Source organism: Cyprinus carpio, chromosome A18, assembly GCF_018340385.1.
Source record: "Cyprinus carpio isolate SPL01 chromosome A18, ASM1834038v1, whole genome shotgun sequence".
In the NCBI taxonomy this organism is placed as follows: Eukaryota; Metazoa; Chordata; class Actinopteri; order Cypriniformes; family Cyprinidae; genus Cyprinus; species Cyprinus carpio.
The window spans coordinates 17,103,720-17,127,396 of record NC_056589.1 but is presented as its reverse complement, the minus strand read 5'-3'; positions in this window follow the sequence as shown (position 1 = coordinate 17,127,396).

Genomic DNA, 23,677 nt, shown 5'->3' with positions numbered 1-23,677 from the left:
GCTCTTGAGTTCTTTTATATTTCTCTTGTGATTTTTTTTATCCCTTAAAACTCATTGATAATCAAAATGGCATATTTAACAGTTTTTGTCACATGAAAATAATTTCTTCATGTCTTAAAATGGCTTGAATGGCATACCTCCTTAGTATATGCAGATTAAGAATATGCAAATTAGACCCTGCCTCCACTCAATAACAACAGCTCAAACTATATGCTGCACTTTCATCTTTATTGTCCTTAAAAAGGCTATTTGTTTTGTAGTTAGCAGTACATACAGTACATAACACAATGCAAACTAATATTAAATTCCTCCTTGCTACACATCCTCTACTCTGCTCAACTAAAGTAGTAAAATAATGGGTTAATTCAGCCATGTATGTTTGAAACAGAAACTGATTCTGAAGAACAAGCGGAAAAGTGAATTATTGGTTATCTTCAAGGCGACAGTAGAATGGTAATGCATTTTATGTATCACTCTCTACAACTTTGGATAGCCTACATAACCCCATTGATATGATTTGCATCTGGCTTGACTGCATTATCAAACAACTAATGATGCGCTGCTAATGTTACATAAATCTTGTTCCTGTTTGCCATCTCAGACAATTAATGATATGAAAAGCCCCAAACCGCATGCTGACAGGGTTGGTTACATCTTTGTGATGGTTGGAAACATTTTGAGATTGTCATTGGTACACTGAAGTTTTAAGGAGAAAATGCAGATGAATTTGCACATGGTTTGTTGCATATTACTCCAGATTAACAAAGTTAATTTTCACCACAGGGATCTTTAATGATTAAAAAAGTAAGGGTTTTAATAGGTTGCTGTTTAAAGGTTTTTCAGGATTTGTTTTTTTTTTCTGATGAACCAGAGCATAAAAACCTTCTATAAAGGTTCTCCTATAACATCAGGAATCCCCACCCCCCCATGTCTTATAGCATCAGATGTTGTATTCATGTGGTATCAAGTATGCCTTGAAGCTTTGTTCAGTGATAATATGAGTAACGACTGACAGCTGTGCTTTAACAGTGTAGGTGTAGGTCTTTATTGCTGATGTGGGTAACACTGACACAGCTGATGAAGACATGAAAGGTACAGTACATGGAAATGTGCTACCAATGCACAACCAACTGTCATAGAAATTTGGATGGTGAAATCTCATATTAGCCCCAGTCATTCAGTTTTTTCATTTAATAGGGCAAGATGAACTTACAAAACATACATCATCAAAATCATGCATATCCAGAATATTAAAAAAAGATGCATCTTGAACCTCTGCTGATCATCACAAACTTATCTGGCATTTTCTCAGAAACATTTATAAGCAAATCAATGTGGATTAATATGGATAAAGGCATCAGCTACATGATTACAACAATGAATTTAAGATGGACTAAAAATACAACAGAATACAATAAGTCAAGGTTCCTCGTAAGATTCTTTCATTATATAGTCTTCATATTTTAAAAGGAGTTTTTCTATACCACCTCCACCTTTGGCTTGTATAGTGGGTATTGTAAGGCACCTTTCTTTGCAAAGCTGCTTTGGAGCTATTTGTATTGTGGAAGCACCATACAAATAAGTTTAAATTGAACTGAATTATTGATTTTCCCCTATTCCAGGGCAGACATGTCTGCACATAAAACTAGCAGCAGCTAAGGAGCTGATGTTAAAGGGCAAACTTCTAAAACATGAAATAACTTAAATCAAATTCATTATTTTAAAGCCTTTTCTGGTATGAAAAGAAGAAAACAAAGCTGACAAAGTCTTATCAAAAAAATGGATAGTGCAGGGTTAGAAATCTTGGATTAGCCACATGTTAGATCATATTTGTGTTTCGGGGAAAAACGACTGTTTCTCTTCTCAATATCAAAAGCCAAATACCCTTAATTATAGAATGATCCAGATACAGATGGTTTTTTAAGTTGGTCTTGGTGTGAAGCCTTTGAAGGTGTCCTCTGGGAATGGTTCACACAGACAGCAACTTACTTGACTTTTTAAAGATAACCATCTGACTAAAGTTTAGCAATGTGCATGGACATGTAACCTTCATCTGTACTTCTTTTAAGAAGGACATTCTCATTATTGCTCCTCATGGAAGAGCTCTTATGACCAAATAAAAGCAGTGGTAACACTTTATAATAATATAATAATATAATATAGAAATACATAAAATTATAATTTCTCTTACTTCTACAGATACAGGCAGGCCCGTTCCAGAATCAAATCACTGAGGGTGCTTCTGAAATCAGTAAGGGTGCTCTAGCCTTAATGTAGGCTACATCTATTTTGACTTATTTTTACCCTGTCCATTGATAGTGACATCGGCATATAAATGTCACTCCCGAAACTTTGCAGCATGTAAGCGGTCACTGGTCCTCTTAGCATCATGAAAAACAAAACTTATTCAAATTCTGAATGGACTGGCCAAAAAAGTGCACAAAGAGCACTCCCTTTATAATAATTAAAAAGCAATCTCGCAAAGTTCTGTTATAATCAATGAAGTCCTACACTATACAATGAATCTCTTATTTACATCATGTTACACTTTGTTTGTTGTAATGAGAGACTCCCGAGCATGCAGCACAGAACAAAACTGTGGCGTGCAGTGGATTCTAACTTAAAACGCGTAGCCTTTGCGTTTAGGAAATCGACAGAAAATGTTGGTGATTGGCTATTGATCAGTGCCACAAAAACATGCTGAAAATAGAAGCCTCTAAAGTTCTCCAGAGTTCAAACACAAATAAACACTGGAGCTTTTGGAAAATATGTTTTGCCAATATCTAGAGCTTCAGCTGAGGTGCTCTTGCTTTCATTTCATTTCCCCTAGCACTCCCGTAGAACTTGCCCTGGATACAGTTAATTGCAAAGAAATTAGTATTTCATACATGTTTTTAGGTGTGAAAAATGATCATGATCATAAAAAACAAAGCCAAAGGTTTTCATAAAGCATTAGGTTACTGGTAGCCATGTCAGTGGTGCAGTTAATTGCAAAGAAATTAGTATTTCATACATGTTTTTAGTAGCCCGAGAGGGCAATTATGGCATCCTTATAGAGACACTAAAAAATATAATTTTTATGATTTTAAATTAAATACGAATTTTGAATAATGAAAATTAGTTTGTGTCTGCTTTTTCTATTCTTTAGTGTTTGAACCATTAAAGAAGAAACCACATTTTCTGTATTTCGTTTCTGGGACAAAAAGAGGAAAAATGAATGGAGGTTTTCATAAAGCATTAGGTTACTGGTAGCCATGTCAGTCGCCATATAAATAACTGCACATTTCAGATGACAGAAGAACAACTGGACACATAAACCAAGGCAAGGAGTCTGTTCACAAACAGTACAGCTGGTACAGATACAACAACATCTTGAAGGCTCTTAGTCTGAAAACCATAGATGGATTTCAGGAGGGACCCTTATATTCAGACCGTCTTGGCATCAAAAGCTTGATTGTCACCTCTATTAAGGCTTTCAGTTACCAGGGGATCGTAATTTAACCGAATGTGAACTCTGACTGAAAGGAAGGAAAGCTCAACATAAAATGTAGTATCTGTGACTTATCAAAAAAATTCTATCTGTTGAAGGATTTAGTGGCCTAGTGTGCCTCAACCTGTCATTGACAAGATGTTTTCCTGTTGCCTTCCAGTCCACTAGAAACTCTATGAGTTCAGACCCAGAAAGTAAGCAATACATAATAAACAAAAAAAACAAAACAAACAAACAAACAAAAAAAATACATATTATGTAGCTTATGCATACAAATATATGTACATACACAAATATATACTACCATTCAAAAGTTTGGGGGCAGTCAGATCATTTTAAAAGAAATTTAAAGAACTTTCTATTCATTAAAGAATCCTTGAGAAAAAAATCCACAAAAAATAAACACTGATAATAAGAAGAAATGTTTCTTGTGCACCAAATCAGCATAATAAAATGATTTTTAATAGACCATGTGACACTGAAGACTGGAGCAATGACTGCTGAAAATTAAGCATTATTAAACGTAATATTAAAATATATAAAAAATTATTTTAAATTGTAAATTATTGACTTATTTCAAAACAAGAACAAAATCTTACCTTTGCATGATATATATTTTCTTTGCTTCTGCATACACACAAACACACAAAACTTTATTAATATGTCAGCCCAACATCCATCACATTCAATACTTGGAGCAAGTGGTCGATTTATCCTACCTATCACTTTTCTCATCACCTTGGGCTCAAAGGATAAAAAGGCCATTCGATGCAGGGGTGTGTTTGTAAAGGCACTTGAAAATAAAGAAAAGGTCCAGGGGAAATTATGAATAACATTCTAAAAATGACTCAACAGAACTAAAATTATGAAAACCTATGAACCAAGTTATCTTAATTAATTAGTTATCAAGTTATCAAGTTAATTATCTTGTTTTGGATAAACCCTTTATTTAGGTCTACTCCAACCCTCCCTGTTGTATGCCTCTCATTCATTGGAAGATCATGTCAGTACGTACAGTATCGGTAGTTAAATTTTATGAGCATTCTCACCAACCAAATCAAATCAAGCAAATCTTATAACATTATGGCAAGATTTTCTTAAAGCTATGAATAAACATTATTTCAGTAACATTAATTAAACTTTCATTCAATGTTATCTGGCACTCATTAGAGTTACAAATTATTTCCTCTAATCATCCGAGTAGTGCTTCCTTTGACACTATCAACCGCAACATTCTCTTTGAAAGACTTGAAAATTATGTTGGCATTTGTGGAACTGCACTGGCATAATTGAAATCATACTTATCTGACCATTATATTAGTTTGTAGCTGTAAATGAAGAGATATCATGTTGATCACAAGTTCAGTATGGAGTACCGCAAGGCTCAGTACTAGGACTAGGAAAGTACTAGGAAAGACTAGTATTAGGAAATACAGAGTTAGTTTTAGTTTTAGTTTTAACATATAGTATATTTTTTATTCGAAAAATAGTATGTGTTAGTAAAGTAGCCTGTAAGGCACTATGAACAAAATCAGGAATCTTTATGCTCAAAACATTGTCAGAAATATTGTCAGCCATTGAAGGCCAATAAAAGCTCCTGCCTCAGTACAGAAACTCATAGAAAGACTAATCATAATTTACTCCATCTGCTAAAATGCTATTGCTATATGCTATAAAGGGGCAGTCAATAACAATTAAATCTGCTACCATGGTGCTTTGATGAACTATTGCAATTATATGGAAGATATTGTAAACAACTGAGGTCTGACATGAGAGTCTGCATCATAGCATCTACGTTGTACAGCCCTGACAGAAAATAAAGAAACATTCATTTGATTGGATAGAAATTCTTCAGAGAAGACACTCTATACTGATACTTTATACTGCTGAGGAGCACACAATTGACTTGTCTCAAGGCTTTAATTTTTATCAGACAATGCTGCGAGTAAGCAGCTGACAGAATACAGAAGCTAAGCAGCACTCTTTTCTTTACGAGGAAAGAAAAGAGGCTTACTGTAGAGGCTTTGAAAACAGTCTTTAAAAATTTTTCTCAGAGTAACGTAAACAGCAAAAAAAAAAAAAAAAAAAAAAAAAATTCAGATTCAGAGCAGGGTTCAGGAACAGAGATGAGCAAAGTATCAGATATAGTGTATGCAATTTTGAAATGGAAATGACAATATTAGTCATCTGAGCAGAAATGATTAATCCAGATCAGAATGCCCTCCAGGCTCTCTTTCAGCTCATGCTCTGCATTCACGTGCGTTTTGTACATGCAATATTTGTGTAACCAGTTTCTTGACTGATCATTTAAAAGAGGATTTCACAGTCTATTCTTTGCTTTAGACATGAGGAAAACTGACTACACAAACTCACTGAGTTGGAAATCTACATAGCTTTTCTCTTTTTAAGAATATGCAATAAAAATAAAATAAATTGTTCCATTAGTTTTGGCGGGAATTAACTCTCTGATGCATGGAATATTAAATCACAAAGGAAAAATACCTTATTTTGTAATGTTTTCTTCTTTTATAAAATAAAAACATACACAGTAAGCATACAATTTCCATATTTTGGGTCAGAGTTATGTATTTTATCAGTTACACATCTGTCCACGCATCATTTAAGATGTATATGCATGTTACATTTCTAATGTAATTTTAAGCCAATTTGAATGTAAGCAAAGAATGTCAGATTGTATTAATATCTGTAATTAAGTGAACTGAAGAAAGCTACGTCACCACATACTGTAAATATACACCAAGGCATACTCAGAACATATCCTTAGCCTGTGTCTATATACTGTACATCCTGTTCCCATTGTTTTATTTCTACAGGGATGCATAATATTACTTTTGTGAAAGTTGCATGATTTTTTAATAGTTATTGAAATAAACTAAATGGAAATTCTCAATGAACCAATATAATATAGAAAGTAGCCTAAACTACAACAAATACATTAATACTACCTTAATGAAAGTGGTACTTCCATATTACTCTATTGAACTATATTTTTATCTGTCTGGATCTCCTGGAATAAAAGATGCTGATATTACTTAAGTAAAGAGGTACTTTGTGCAACACTACTTTCGTGCACCATGCCGAATTCATTTAGTCATAAAAGTGACTTTTAAAAAGGGCATGTCATTTGGCAATCACACATGGTGGGTGATTTGCATCTAACATCACACTCTGAATGATTAAAAAGGTTAGTAGAGGGATCAACATTCAGATTTTAAAGATCTGTCCACTGAGGAAAAATAGTTTTTTTCTCCTTTTGTTTCTCTCCACTACAAGGCTAGATCGATCAAGTGTGTCCCATCTTTGTCAGGGCAGCGGTGGTGATGGACACCATGGGGGACTGAAGGATTACAACCAGCATGAAAGACTTTGATCAGAATAAACAAGGCCCAATATATTCTGTTGTATTCATAATGGTGAGCAAGTCAAATCACACAAAGCCCAACACATTAATTCTCAAAAAGAACTAATAAACACATCTGATTACAAGCACAGCCAAATGTCAAACTGTTACATTTGTCCACTTTCAAGATTTGCAGGCTGTTATTGAAATGTTATTAGCAAAGAGATTTCATGTCAGAACCTGGAGCTTGGATTCTAATGTCTTTAAATTATTAATTCAGTGCTGGAGTTGCCACTTTGTTTTACAATGTCAAGTATTGTCTTTGGGGTGAATATACCTCTCCCATTTCAATCACTGCAATGCTTTTATTTAGTGAATTATCATATAAATAAGAACAAACACCAATGATGAAATTGAGGAAAGAGAAGATAACGCTCCAAAATGATGGGTGTAATCTTCAGTTCATTTACATGTGTTGAACAAATAAAGGTCAGATGTTTAATATCATAGCTGTATGAACAGGTGTACTGTAGGTAAGGACAGCTAATTCACTGAAACAAGAATGTGTGAGATGACACAATTGTTTTTTGACACTCATATCAGACTTCTTGGTGTTTATGAACTTTACAAGCCTTTATAATCACATGGAATTATGATCCAAAAAATGGCACGCATTGAGGAATCAAAACACCAGATCACTTGAGCTGGGAGAAATAGATAGAAAAGGGCATCTGAGACCAGTTGTGTTAGTTAAAGATACAGGTCCCATGATGCATATAACATAAGCTGAGCGTGTATCTATACAAAGGGGAGAGTAAGACGTAAAGAAATGAAACATGACTCACCAATGGTAGAAACATGCACTTCTCTCACCTCTACTAATTAACTCCAATGATAGCTGAAACTTGGCAGCCAAAAACATGCCACCAAAGTAGAGTACTGAGAAAGAACTTCACCCGTATATTATTTTTTCTATTTTGTTTTACACTGTACAACAGAACGTGTGCCAGGAAAGCCAGCTGACAACGTTGATTGTCTTCCATGTGTCTTTCTTCTCTAGCCATGTTTGATCTCGTGAGATCTCAGGTCCCTGTGAAAACGCTCCAACAATCAACAATTGTGTGGTCTCGCGGTCTGCTCGAATCATCTTGTGCGCGTTCAGAGGATTATAAGGCTAAAAAATCGGTTGGAACTGTCTTAATGTCTGTGGTCTCCCAAGGTTTTAAAATCGGTTAAGATTAGAAAATTGTCTGGTGTGTCCCAGGCCTGACTCAAGCAAGCAATCTGTTTAGAAAACTGCTCCAGCACTGTGCATCCTTGTATTAGCCACTCTCTTGAATACTTCATTCTAATTCTGGTCAGTCACGACATTCTGAGGTGTGTTATTCCCCCAAAACAACCGTTGTTATTAGCAACAGCGCATAACATACCACTCATCCAGGTGCTTGGGGCCGGCGCTTCTTTCACATGGCCGCACTCTCTCTGGTTTCATTCAAACGCTACTGCTAACATCTTGCATCTCGGCTATCAACTGTATTTACTGTAAAATAAAACCATAGGATTTCAGTATTGATAGTAGGCCAGCAGTAATATAGTTTAAATGTTTGTCTTGTTGCCGAACAATTGTTAACAGATAATAAAGATATGATTTCTAAATGCTTTCTTTTTAAATAACATTTTATGTCCTCATCTTTTTTTATGTGGTGAAAAGGTTTTTTTTTTTTGGTTTTTTTTTTTTTGGTGAAAGACAGTCATTTGTCATAACCTCATAGTTATAATGTTTGCATTGCTAAGCCATTATAATCGTTACTGTACATCATTTACTGAACACTAAGAGTGTTACTGGAGTCATTTACTTGTAAAATGTTAATTTTAAAGGGAAAATTAAAGATAGAGCTGAACTTTAGCTTGTTATTTTTTTTCCAGTTTGAAGTTAACTGAAATGAAAATAGGTGGGAAAGATGCAATATTATAATGAAAATTAGACTGAGATCAACCGGAAAGGAAAGGAAAGGAAAGGAAAAGGAAAAGGAAAAGGAAAAGAAAGGAAAGGAAAGGAAAGGAAAGGAAAGGAAAGGAAAGGAAAGGAAATGAAGGAAGGGAGGGGAGGGGAGGGGAGGAAGGAAAGATTAAAGTAACCAGTACCAAAACCTATAACCTATAAGCCTAATGCACATCTTTCTGCCATTCAGTTTGTGTTCACGCATTATGAAACAGTATATTTGTGTTGCCTTTAAAAGCTATTTTGTTTTTAAAATCAGTAAGAGAAAAAAAATGGACACCTATTTTTTCTGTCATATAACACAAAATGGAGTTCTGTTTTACTAATCTGTCTACTAATTCTGATTGAAAAACATCAGTTTAATAATGTAATACTAGATACTAGAGTGTTGAATTTTCCTCCGGAGAACAACACATTAATCCAACTCTTCATGTAAGGTCATAGACCCTCTAATTCATAAACAAGATTCAGTCTAAAAATGTTAGACCATGTCTCATTTAAAATAACATCAAACTGGCATTCTCTATTTTACCTTTCCAGAGGAAGCTGCAAATTAAGACAAGGCTGTAAGAAGAAGGAAGCAATTAACTTTGATAAAATAAAAGGTGTGTCATATATACTGAGCAGCAAATGGCATCTAACTGCTTTTTGTTTTGCACTTTAGACTTTCAATTTCCTGACCTTTGCATTACACATCTGATCCTATAAAGGTCATTATATATGGATAATAAAGAAGGTGACTCAAATGAGCGAGTCCAATTAAATTCACCAAGAAATACCTGAAGTAAAACCATGGCAGTAAGGTGAAAAACTTTAGTAATTCTCTTTAAATTCTTTAAGAGTAATATATATATATATATATATATATATATATATATATATATATTATATATATATATATATATATATATATATTTCTGTGAAACAGGAAGCCTTGGATGTATAATTTCATGTTCATAATCACCCTGGAGTGCTCAAAAAAATTGTAAATATGAATGGGAATATACTTCAGGGATATTTTATTCATAAGAATTGCCAATTCTTTTATATATATATATATTATATATATATATATATATATATATATATATTAAAAAATTATATATACTTTGGACTGATATACTATAGTATTATATTATATCATATATATATATATGAATATATATATATCTCATGTGTTATTATATATATATATATATATCTGCAAACACTGTTATGTCTATATATAGCATGAATATTTAGATATATTATATATATATATATATGCACTTTATATACTTGGACACTCCGTAGGTAAAACACGCTAGTCAAAAGTTGTACATACATATACACACATACATATATATACACACAAGGCTTAATTGAATTAAACTCAATACGTTTTGGACTGATATACTATAGTAAATTAGTATTAGTGAAAGCTCAGTGATGTTTGTCAAAATGTTGTTAAATTTGATCTGAAAAGTCAGATGATAAATCCATGAATATATGGTGAATGGGGAAGAATCTGCCTGCTAATATCTCATGTGTTATTCTGAAGCTCTGTTTACTTTTTCCACCTGCCTGTAAACAATCCATCGAGATGAAATGCTGTCAGATGTCTCATTAAAGAAAGATCTGCAAACACTGTTGCTGTCTAGACATGGGTTGACATTTAAGCATGAATTATTTAGATAACAAGACATTTCAATTAAAGAGTCATGTACATTATAAATTATGCAATTTCATAAGTACTGGACACTCAGTAGGTAAAACACTTAAAGTCAAAAGTTGTACAAAATGTTTGTGGTGTGTGTGATATATATATATATATATATATATATATATATATATAAGTTGTACAAATGTGTTTGTTTTTTATATATATATATTTATTTATATATTTTTATTTTATTTTTTTATTTTATACTTTTACTGTATTTTTTTTAAGTGTTTTTTAAAAAAAAATTTTTTAATTTGAATAATCAAATTTTAATTTTAAGTGTTTAAGTGTTAAGTGTTTTTAACATTTTTAAGTAAATTGTAATCTTTTGTGTGAATTATTCCATTAAGCTTACCAAAGTTTGAGTTAACAATAGCAAAACTGGTGTTTTGATTATTGATCACCAAGTTTAAATCTAGCTTTTAAATTAGGACATTAAAATATCTGTCTTCTAAACTAAAAGCCAATTTTATCATGTTTTTGTTACAATTATAACAATTTCCATTAACCAAAAAATTTGTTTGATAAATCAGGTCCATCAGTCTCTGTCAGAGCAACTGTCTCCCATTTCGTAGCGACAGCTAAATGCATTTACTGTACATATAGATACATTTTGTCACAATTCTGCTTTGAAATTTTAGTGTTGCTGGTGATGGACAAAAAAAGTTTAAAAACATCAAACCGAATTATATTCTTATTATTCATGCATACAAAATCTCTCTCTCTATCTCTCTCTCACACACACACACACACACACACACACACACACACACACACACACACACACACACACACACACACACACACACACACACACACACACACACACACACGCACGCACACACACACACACACACACACACACACAAAGCCTGTGAATGAGAACGACTAATCACCAAAGAGTAAGATACAGTATACTGTGCTAAACACTATTGACATTTATCCTAATTCCATTATTTTGACATCTTTGATCTCTCTAAGATTAAAATTCCACAATGTTTTCCACAAATCACAAAAACGCTGTAAGAGGGCTAATGAATGTCACAGAGTTTATACGTGAGTCTGTGGTAAAGATGTTCTTGGCATTAACAGAAAGGAAAGTTTCAAAACATTCCTTTAGTTTGAGACAAGCTCACGACCTCTTGACCCTAATTAATGAACCGAGTCACAAAGCACTTTACTGGTTTATTTCCAGTTCGAATGAAAGAACGAATCCAGCATATGATGTACTGGCCTCAGGAAGCTCAGTCAGTGATTTTTGACTCTAAAATGAATGCCTCAGCAGAAAACAGCAGACCTATCCCCCTTTCAAAAACTGCTCGTGAACAGGTGTACCAATCAAAGGTCACCTAATTGAACATGACCTGACCTCTTTAATTGTGAGTGTCAAGTTTTCTCTTTGGATAATTTCTGTGTTTTCAGCTCTATGGGTACCTGAAGGGATATAACAGCCAGTGCTGCTCTTTACATGAAAGTGAGATTTGGAACACAGAGTCTCTACCTGTACCTGTAATGCTAAAGGTGACAGTACTGGCTCTGACACTGCTGCTGAACTGTGGTGACATCCATACGCAGTGCTTGACTTTGATCTATTTCTGAAAAGCAGGCCACCACATCTTTATTCTTTCGTCCAATTGAACAATGTAATGCACGGTCCAGTAATTTTATGTCAGAGGCTGCATCATAATGATCAGTTATTTTTTTTTTATTATTTTTTTTTTTTTTTACAACATACAGAACTAGATGAAACATTTAAATGCTTGACAGTCATAATAAGCTTTTCATGTCTTGTCTGTTGCAAAGGTACAGACTCATTAATCAGGACACTATGAGACTATCATTTCAACTGAAGACTACAGAATTACTCCAGTGTCTACAAAATGATGCTATCAGGGCTGGGTAAAAAACGAATAGATTATGCAAAGAATACATGCAGAATGCAAATTGATGTGGTGTTATTACCATTGCACATCAAGATATATGTCCACACAAAATCCATAATGTGGTGTTAACCTTATTTCAACTAATTATGCTGATGTTAGTGCCTATGACGAACGGTAGATAAATATCTAAATGTTTAATCTACTTGATTCTGTGAAAGCTTTTGGCTTTAGAACAAAAAGCAGTTGTGAGGTAAAGTTTTAAAATAAGAAACAAAATGATATAATCACAATTACAAGAAAGAGTTGGAAATACAAGATTTAAAGTCACATCATGAGATAAGAACTCAGTTGTGAGTTATAAAGATACAATTATCGAAATTAGCAAAAGTGACATATATTTATAAATAAAATGGACATATATATATAACATTTTTAATAAATGTCTCTCCAAGCTGATATGTGATCACATAAGAATGGGATCAAAAAAAGGTGGATGAACTCACGTCGTTCACATTCAATGTCCTTATTCTTCACACACTTTCCAAACTACCAACAAGACCGGCTCACTTGTTAACATAAGATTTCTAATCTGCTTTTACAGAAAGTCATAACGCTTTCATAAGTTTAGGGCTGGATGGACAATATACAAGTTTTTGGCAAAATAATAAGGGTTAAAGGGATAATTCACCCAAAAACAGCTGCATGTTTTTGAGAATAAAAAACATATCAGAGCACACCAAATTAATACCTGTCGCTCTTTATGATATATTGAAGTTTCATGAAGTAAAATGATCAGTCTTTGCACGAAACTGAACATTTTTACAACATTACCTGTAATCCATAGCCTCAGGCAACAGGGAAATTAGTTCAAATAACTGATACCAGTTCACTATCGTAATCACACAATGATGTAACATACATGCAATTATATTATTAAACCACCCAATAATGATGTGAAACGCAGATATTTTATGCGTCCAAGACATAAAGTAATAAACTAATCTTAATCAACTCAACTTTTTATATAAACCATGAGAAACCATAAAACCTTTCATTTCACCCCTTCATTCAAGTGCTTGGTTCACGCATGCATTTATTACTAGCTCATCGGTCCTTGGTCAGAGTCATCAGAGGATCATATACGATGGTATAATGGATCATTTCGAGTGACTGTTGGGCACATCTGAAAGTGAGTTTCAGACGGTTTAGTCCGACTGGTTCATCAAATTAACTAAAAAGAACTGGTTCAAAAGAATTATTTGTTCACGAACCGGACACTCCATGGACCATTTGCCCGAGGCTATGGATTACAGGTAATAATGTTGTTAATAATGTTCAGTTTCTTGCACAGACCAATCATTTCGCTTCATAAGGCCTCAATATATATTGTCAGGAGCCATGGGCATTAATTTTTTGTTCACTGATAAGCTTCTTTTTATTCTCAAAAATGTGCACTCACTGACTTGCATTATACAAATTACCAAAAACCATGGATTCAGCTTAAATTCTTCTTTGCTGTTCAACTGAAAAATAAATGAATGAATAAATAAATAAATCACCTACATCTTGAATGGCCTAATGGTGTAAACTGACAGCAAATTTTCATTTTGGGGTGAACTTCCTCTAAGCTGTGTTTGCTACAGTCAAAAAACAAAAGTTGCAATTATATTTTATTTACCTTTTAATTTTTCTGTATTCTCTAGGTTGTATTTCAGTGAAATATAATTTGTGTTCAGCAGTGTTTAGTACAAGTGCTCTGTGAAATGGGTGACAAACTTCCAAAAAGATGTCATGGTCATAATTGGAACAGCAAGATGAACTTCAACATCTACTCAAACAAGGTCAATTGCCTGACTTGAATATTATTAAACCACAGTTTTGGAGAGAAGATTGAGATTCCATCCTCCCAACATATTTGATACAACTGGCAGATGTTCTGATAGACACAAGTCCACTAATTTTATTCAGAAGTTGTATGAATCAATTCTAAGGCTAGAAGCGGTATCAAAGTCATATGGTGGTAAATAAAGAAATATTGCCAGGTGTTCACATTATTTTGTCCAACCCCTGTATATAACAATGATATATATGTGATACACAGGATTTAGATCTAGCTTTTAGATTATATTTTTATTGATGTAAAGCTCTAAGGCTTCACTTTATTTATTTCCCCGGCACTGAAACCAGGTACATCCAGGAAACATGATTCCTGGAAACACGTCAATGTCCATGGACAACTGGATCTTTAATAACTATAGGGATCACAGCTGAGTCCAACTGCCTTTCATTTAAGCAGATAATCATTTTAGTACTTTTTTTTTATAGTTTTCCCTATTAAAACCAGCCAAGCTGCAGAATGTTTTGGGGTACATGCTCAGATGGAAAAGTGATGTCAATGCCTATCCTCTATAGCGATCACCTTGATGAACATATCAATATTAAAAATATATACTCTTTGCAGATTTCCACAGCAACCACAGCATACTAAAGATGGATAAAATAAAGTTCCGTGTTACCTTTTTTCCTTATTTCACTCAGATATTCAACATGTCACTTTGCTGAAGTAAAAAGAGCAATTCACATGGATTTAAAATGCAAAGAGCATATGCATTTGTCTAAGGTGTCTAACTTGCAAGAAAACCACTAATCAAATCCAAAAGATGCTTTCAGCTTCACTGTCATGAAAATCTGCCTGGTGAGGGGAGAGATAGAGCAAGTAAAACTGAATAATCAAATTAACCTTTTTCCTTGCAGAACTGAATTCATATTGACACCAATGATTGAGCCTAGACACAGTTATCACTTCCAACACAATTAGTTCTTCTGCTACACTTGCTCTCTCTCCCTCACTCTCTCTCTCTCGCTCTCTCTCTCTCTCTTCTTATAGCCTAAAGTCATCTAGCTGAATTCAAAGAAGTGACTGCAGCAAAGCCTCAGGGTTATCTTGGGTCCAGCATTGAAAGATTCATTTTACATTCAACCTTTGACTTTCATATTATTGCATACAAATGTTCTTCATGGTTATATCATAAAATTGCATTTAATTACTATTGAATCAGCCCAATAAAGAAGTTCACATCTCTATAAGGATTAATCACATGCTTCCGATGATTCAAGTACATGCTGAGGATTGTAATCAGACAGATGAAAAGCAATTGAACACAAGCTGAACACTCACTGTGACCTCTAGAAAGAAGCAGAAGGATGTCACCTGTGGTCATTTAATATTGTCTGTTGGGTAAAAACTATATTTGTGATATATTGTTTAAAAGTTTGGAGTCTGTATATATATATATATATATATATATATATATATATATATATATATATATATGTGTGTGTGTGTTGTGTGTGTGTGTGTGTGTGTGTGTGTGTGTGTGTGTGTTGTGTGTGTGTGTGTGTTGTGTGTATGTATTTGCTTCATTTATTTGATCAAAAATACAAGCCATGTCATTAGTTGGGAATCAGTTCTGCATGATATACACACTAGAACACAAAATACACAGCAGCAATCGCTGTCTAATCAGATATGCATTATGACTGATGGAGAAAAAATAAGTTTTAATTGATTTGGGGTCTTCTCAATATTCTCAGAGCTTTTTGCTTGTTATACACATACCATCTATATATATATATATATATATATTTATATATTATATACATATATATACATACATATATATACATACATATATATATATATATATATATATATAGACTGTAAAGTAGAATACTAATTTATAAGCCATGTATACTGCACAGTCAATTCACTCTGGTGAATGCCTTCTTTTAATGTATCCTTGGGGACAGATTTGTTAGTCTTTTGTGCATGTCAAATCGAATGCACAATATGCACATCCATGTCATAAGCCATGGGAGTGAAAGAATAGGGCTCAAAATTGCATCAGCTGTTGTTGTTGGTTTGCGGTGTATGTCTCTTTCTCCTTGGTTAAATCTGAATATGCATATTTCTAACATTCTGAATTCAGATGAACGACAACATGATTCACATGTAGTATGTAGTATTATTCACACATTCATACTGTATTGAACATACTTTTTACAGGTGCAAAGTAATTAGTCAAAAGAAGTGTAATACACATCCACTAACAATTAAAGTCAAGTTTGGACCTAATATTTGGTCACACTGAAGCAAGCGGTCACAGCATCACAGACTAAAATGCTGAAGTTCTTTCATCCAATTGTAATACACCTCTTATTTTTTAACCCCTTCCCTCCAACAAAAGAGATTTATAATATCTGAAGAGCTGTCCTTTAGCATTCCCATTCATGAGAACTGTACCATCAGCAGACTGGAAAGGCAGCAGACAAGGAAAAGGTAAATTTTATATTTATGAGATAAATATTTCTTTGAAACTTTATTTATTAAGAAATATGCTTTTTATTTTTTTCTCAGCATAATGGTGTAGTAATGGCATCTACCATTAGCTTCACTAACTGTTGAAACTAACCAGAAAAAAACAGAATTAACTTATTTGTTTACTCATTGTATTTGCACATATGGGTCCTTCAAAGACCCTGAATTTGATATAATCTTCACTAAATGTCAGTTTAATATGTGTGGTTTAATATGGTTGGTTGTGGCTGAAAAGATTCAGAAAAGTTTAGTCAATATTAATGGGTCTTGAAAGCCGCTGGAGAGTCCTTCTGTTATCTGTGTACTGTATATCAGTAGATTGATCGGGGGGCAGAGAGCAATGGTCAGTGACGAAGACTTGACTAAAATCATGGTAGATCAAATGATAGAAGCAAAAGCTTTTTCCTTTTTTTTTTTTTTTTTTTTTATAGGACGAGGCTCACATAATTATAATACTTTGAGTAAGTAGTGAGTCCTTGAGTTTACACAGCTGAAAAGCAATTGCCCTAAAAGGGGCATAATTGCCACACAATAGGCCTCTATGTGTAAATAATTTTCTGAGCTCTTTGAAGTGTTAATACAGTACAGGCTGTTAATCTGAAGGACCGCTTTAAAAGTAAGAGCATTTCATGGAAGCTGGAGATAAAATAATAAAAAATATATAAAAGAAATGCATAAACCAGAAGAATTATTAAAACTTTAGTATCTGGATGTCCCAGTTTGCATTGTTATCAGGAACTGGAAGATGTTTTGGAAAAATGTTTTGGGTGAACTACGAAGATTTGTGAGAGAAGCCACAGAAAGACAGTTAAGAGATAGGCTAAGTAAAAAGAGATAGACTAGCAACTCCAAAAGATACAGTACATGTCAAAGGATGCCTGTAGTATTGTGACAAGAAGCTTAACAGACATCCATTTCCCATGGGGCAAAGATTTTCCAAGATGCTTTTTTAGTGAATAGTGCCGAATGCTGTATATCCAAAATACATAAGTATAATTTCTGCAAGAGGCTCTATTAAATATTAATAGACTTATAAATAGTATTAATTAACTATATACACACACATATCTGTCTGTCTGTTTGTTTAGTTTTTGATCTGATGGTATTAGGTCTGTCCAATCAAGCTTCTTCTCATTTACATTTCCATTTATTCATTTAGCAGACACTTTTATCCAAAGCGACTTACAAATGAGGACAATGAAAGCAATCAAAATCAACAAAAGAGCAACGATATACAAGTGCTATAACAAGTCTCAGTTAGCTTAACGCAGTACACATAGCAAGGGCTTTTTAAATAATATAATAATAATATAATAAATACAGATAGAATACAAAAAGAATAGAGCAAGCTAGTGTTAGAGGTCTTTTTTGCCTTTGTTAATTGTATAATAAATGAAAAAAAAAACAGAATACAAAAAGATTAGAAAGCTATTTTTTTTTTAAGAAAACAAGCAGCAAATGAATAGAGTGCAAAAAGGGACAAGTTTTTTTATTTTTATTTATTTTTTTAAGAATAGAATTAGAATAGAGAGCGCTAGAGTTCAATTAAAGATGGAGGGTCAATTAAAGATGGAAGAGATGTGTTTTTAGCCGATTCTTGAAGATGGCTAAGGACTCAGCTGCTCGGATTGAGTTGAGCAGGTCATTCCACCAGGAGGGAACATTTAATTTAAAAGTCCGTAAAAGTGACTTTGTGCTTCTTTGGGATGGCACGATCAAGCAAAGTTCATTTGCTGAACGCAAGCTTCTAGAGGTCATACTATAGTCTGAAGTAATGAATTTAGGTAAAGGGGTGCAGAGCCAGTGGTGGTTTTGTAGGCAAACATCAATGCCTTGAATTTTATGCGAGCAGCTATTGGTAGCCAGTGCAAATTGATAAACAGAGGTGTGACGTGCATTATTTTCAGCTCATTAAAAATTAATCTTGCTGCTGCATTCTGGATTAATTGTAAAGGTTTGATAGAACTGGATGGAAGACCTTCCAAGAGAGCATTGCAATAGTCCAGTCTGGACAGAACAAGAGCTTGAACAAGGAGTTGTGCAGCATGTTCCAAAAGAAAGGGTCTGATCTTCTTGATGTTGAATAAAGCAAATCTGCAGAACCGGACAGTTTTAGCAATGTGGTCTGAGAAAGTCAGCTGATCATTATGGTTGCCTAACTGGATGCTGAAATTGTGATGAAACGGTGGGTTTGCTGGAAACCACAAGCAGTTCTGTCTTGGCAAGGTTGAGTTGTATCAGTAGCACAGTTTAGGGGAAGGAAGCGAAGATGAAACCATAGCAGATAGCCTGGAGGGTGAGAGTGAGCGTAGGTTACGTCAAAAGATGACATGTGGAGGGGTAAGTGATGTGTCAGGAACCATGCTGAGGTTAAAAGTGAGGAGGAAGTGATCTGAGGCGTGCAGTGGAGTAACCAGTACATGATCAGTGGAGCAGTGTGGTGTGTAAATAAGGTCCAGTTGCTTGCCTGATTTGTGAGTAGCAGTAGTTGATACTTGGTTGAGATCAAAAGAGGCAAGCAGAGTGTGGAAGTCAGCAGATTGAGGTTTATCTAGGTGGATGTTGAAGTCTCCAAGCATAACTAGGGGTTTACCATCCTCAGGAAAGGCTGAGAGAAGCACATCTAATTCATCCAAAAAGTTACCTAGTGGTCCTAGGGGTCAATTAACAACTACAAAATGGATTTTAAGAGGATAGGTAACAGTAACTGAATGAGATTCAAGGGAGCTGTTGATACCCAAAGATGGTAAAGGATTAAATTTCCAATCATTAGAGATAAGCAGACCAGTACCTCCACCTCTTCCAGTCAAACAGGGGGAGTGAGAAATTATTGTGCTGCAGGTGTAGCAGTGTCCTCTGGTTTGATCCAGGTCCTTCAGGGCCATGAGATTTAGCTTTGAATGACTAATTCTCATTTATTTGCCCTCGCCAAAATCAATAAAGCTTGAAACGTCAAAGCCTTGTAAATCAGATGCTACCGATCATGTACGTTAAATTATTTACTGAAAACAGACCCTGGAGACACACTGAAAGCTGAAATCAAGAGCTGAAATGAAAAGCATGCTGAATGATTTTCTGTTTCTCTGGGGGAAAAAGGTATAACTTATGCCATGCTATAGAAGCAACACAAACTCAAAAACTTCCCGTAGATTTACAGTATGCTGAATTAGGAAAATGATTTCATCATGTGATATTGACTGTTTCTGTGTTTATATCTCATTAGCAGATGTTCAGGATATGTTAAGGATCTTTATTCCTGCTTGGGTTTACGTATAACTTATTCCAGCGATCATCTCCTGTGCTAAACTCTGACTGATAGCATTTTAGTTACCATTTTGTTATATTTAGGACCCATTTTAGCAAATGCTTTCATCCCAAAATAATCATCAGCAGTTGCCCTAAAGCAACCAGAGGTTTAGTTTGTTGCTCAAGGGCTAAAAGGCAAGAGAGCAGGATCGAGATCTTAGTAACTTTCCATTTGGGGAAAAGCTGCAGCTAAACCTGTAACAGTGAAACTGGACTTGCAATCAGTGCAGATCCATAAATTTGGGCTACAACCAAATATGGTAGACATGTTGCAGGTGGATGGCCTGAAGCCAGATGAATAAAAGTTATGTACACACAAAATGGGAAATGAAAAATGCCTACACGTATCCCCAAAACATACTGAGTCTTGTGCATAAGACCTGTGTGCAGTTGTGAGAACTTATAATTCATCAGTATATTTGTATCATAGATCATCATACAAATCTATTCTTTTCTACACCCTGCATGTAAAACTTTTGTTTGGTGTGTCCTGTTCAATAAAGCTGCCAGCTGAGCAGCAGTGAGGAGTTTGCTTCTCAAACTAGAGACTCAAACTAGAGAATGTGTACAGTACACATTCTCTTATTGTGCATTTGGACCATACACTTCTCGCTCTCTCCTGGTTTGCTCTCCTCTTTCAAGACAGTAATGCACACTACATTATGAAACAGCTTTCATCTCTCAAATGAAGAACAGACAGATGGGTGTATAGTGAAAGCTTTCTTTTTGATCATTTCAGATTCAAAAACTGGACTTAAGAAATGCAAATGTAGACAATGTTCATCTGCAAATGAAACACTGTATTGTGATTTTCAAACTTCATTAAGTAACAATCATTGTTATTTTTGCTAAGAAAATAAGAAACTCATTTTTACACTACATTAGAATGATTTCTTAGCCATTACACAGGCCGTTTTTTTTTTTGCATCATTCAGAAAACATGCGGTTTTTTTTTTTTACTTTAATAGAAAAGTTTGTAACAAGGTACAATGTGTGTTAATATTAAGAAAATTGGGATTCATTGTTTTAAATGCATGTTATGGATTTGTTTTTTTAATAAACATGCAGCTTTTCACTTCACAAGACAATAATTGATGGACTGGAGTCATGTCGATCACTTAAGGATGTTTTTATCATCTGTTTAGACACTTATTCTGACGGCACCCATTCACTGCAGAGGATCCATTGGTGAGCAATTGATGTAATGCTAAATATTTCCAAATCTATTCCCATTAAGAAACAAACTTATCTACATCTTAGATGGCCTGAAGGAGTCATTTACTTTTTAAAGTGAATTTTCATTTTTGGGTGAACTATTCCTTGACTGCTGGGGCTGATTTAAAATATTGTAATTTCCAATATTTTAAGTTTTGACCAATTTAAGATTAATCTAAACTGAACTGTATCAATTTCTGTATCAATTTCTTTCAAAAACATAACAATGTTATTCTAAAGTATAAAACTGAATAATTAAGTGGCCAAGTAATACATCTGCAAATAAACATAGTTTGTGTTGTATCTGATTCTGCATTAAAATTGAGCCAGTCACATGCAGTCTAGGTCTATTGCTTGAAAGTTTTAGCGTATTGTGATTTGGCAACTTAATAAAATGAAAACAATCCATTAAACTCCATTAATGTAGCATGTGCACATATATGTTAACACAAGCAATGATTCACAAATACTGGTGTAGCAGTAAGCAACAAAACAAAAAAAAGGTTCTGAAATCTGTGTACAGAACACAAACACTTTGCTACAAAATGTCAAAAGCTAACCCAGCAGCTTAGCCTATACAATTTCTAAAGAAAATGAAGAAATGTTATCTGGAAAACACTGCTGGATACCGCTTTGCTCATGTGATTCTGTCACTTGCTTTGAATTAGAAATGCCTGTTAATCTGAGGAAATGTAAGAAAATTCCATTCAAAAAATAAATTAGTCCAACAGAAACACATTTAAAGAAAAATAAAATATTTGTATATAAAGGAGAATTACATAGTGACTATCTCATGTGCCTGCTGTATTAAATTCCTTGAAGAGTTTGCTCTGTGAGTGAACCTGAAAAGCACAGGAATGAAGTTGAATCAAGGCATCTCATGTTATTTTATCTAATACAGCCATTCACTTCATTCATTCTTTACTCAGGTTAGAGCTTTAAAGACAACTAAAAACCCTTTTCAGAGGACAAGAGCAGTATAGCTTTTTGCTCCCCTTGAAAGGTTGTCTTTTGGCAAATTTGCAAACTCGTTTCACATTTTGTGTGCTTTAATAATGGCATTAAGTGTAACCTCGAAGCATATCATCCAGTTTTGTGCAAGAGGCATGAATATTCAAAACGCATTCAACACAGCACATTTTCTGAATGTATTTTCACACATTTAACATGACCTCTGGTGAAGAAAGAAAGTGCTGAAATCCCACATGCATGCCTATTAAAATATATATTAGGTAGCTGTTAACTGAAAACATTGAATGAGGAATGATGTGGTTATGGAACAAGTGCTACATCTATAGTTTGATATATCTTAGGTAATTTTTTCAAACATTCAACAAAATTCCAGATTACATGCCGCTTTTCATGATATATCAGGGCTCTAAGCTGTGCTTTGAGTCTAAAAGCTTAAAAAACACAAATGTTTTGCGATGACCAGAAATCAATAGCCATCTTTTGACACTGTGGTTGAAGTTAACACTCAGATGCAGTAATAAACTTCCAGAATAGGTCAATACCTGCCACCTGTCATAACCGAGAGGAATACAAAGTCAAACACAAATTACTGGAAGTTATTTATGGATGTCTGTTTTAAAGCAGGATATAAAATACCAATTTTATGGCGTGAAACAGAGTAATCTTGACTATATTAGACTCCAAAGAAAGAGGTTGTTAAAGCTTAATAGCTTTAAAATACATTTCTATCCATGTGTTTGTGTTTCAATATACTGCCTATATGGCCTAATGCTAATGTATATCAAAACAGTTTTTTATGTCTATTCCTTGTCTTTTGAATATATACCATTTGTCCTATGAAAGGCTGCTGGGATGCTGGCATTTGGCAGGTTCATCAATGTGATTATTTCCTATTTCCTAGAATATGATTGAGATAATTCTGCATCCACAGGCATGTTTTAATTGAGTGTTTTTGTATTGACTCTGCAGGTCCCCTGGGTCTTAAAACTGGCAAAAGGACATTGCAAAATAAGAAGCTAATCTCTCTCGGCTGTCTGACCCCGAGTTCAAATGGTTTTTGCCCCTCACTTAACGCTAAATATCTCTTTACAGAATGCATTCTCTGGCTCAAGGCAAAATTGGTTGAATATTTGATAAAAAGTACTGATCAAAGAAGTTTCAAAGCTATATAATATAAGCTTTATTTGCATAACACAATACTGCCAGTCCTGGAAAAGTAGGTAAATATATAATAATAAAAAATAATTCATAATAGGTTCAGCCTATATAAGAACTCAGTGTTAAATTCATATTGTTTATCTGAACAATGTAAAACTAGCGAGAAACAGGCTTCGAGGTTGTTTGTCTGAAATTTACAACACAGTGATA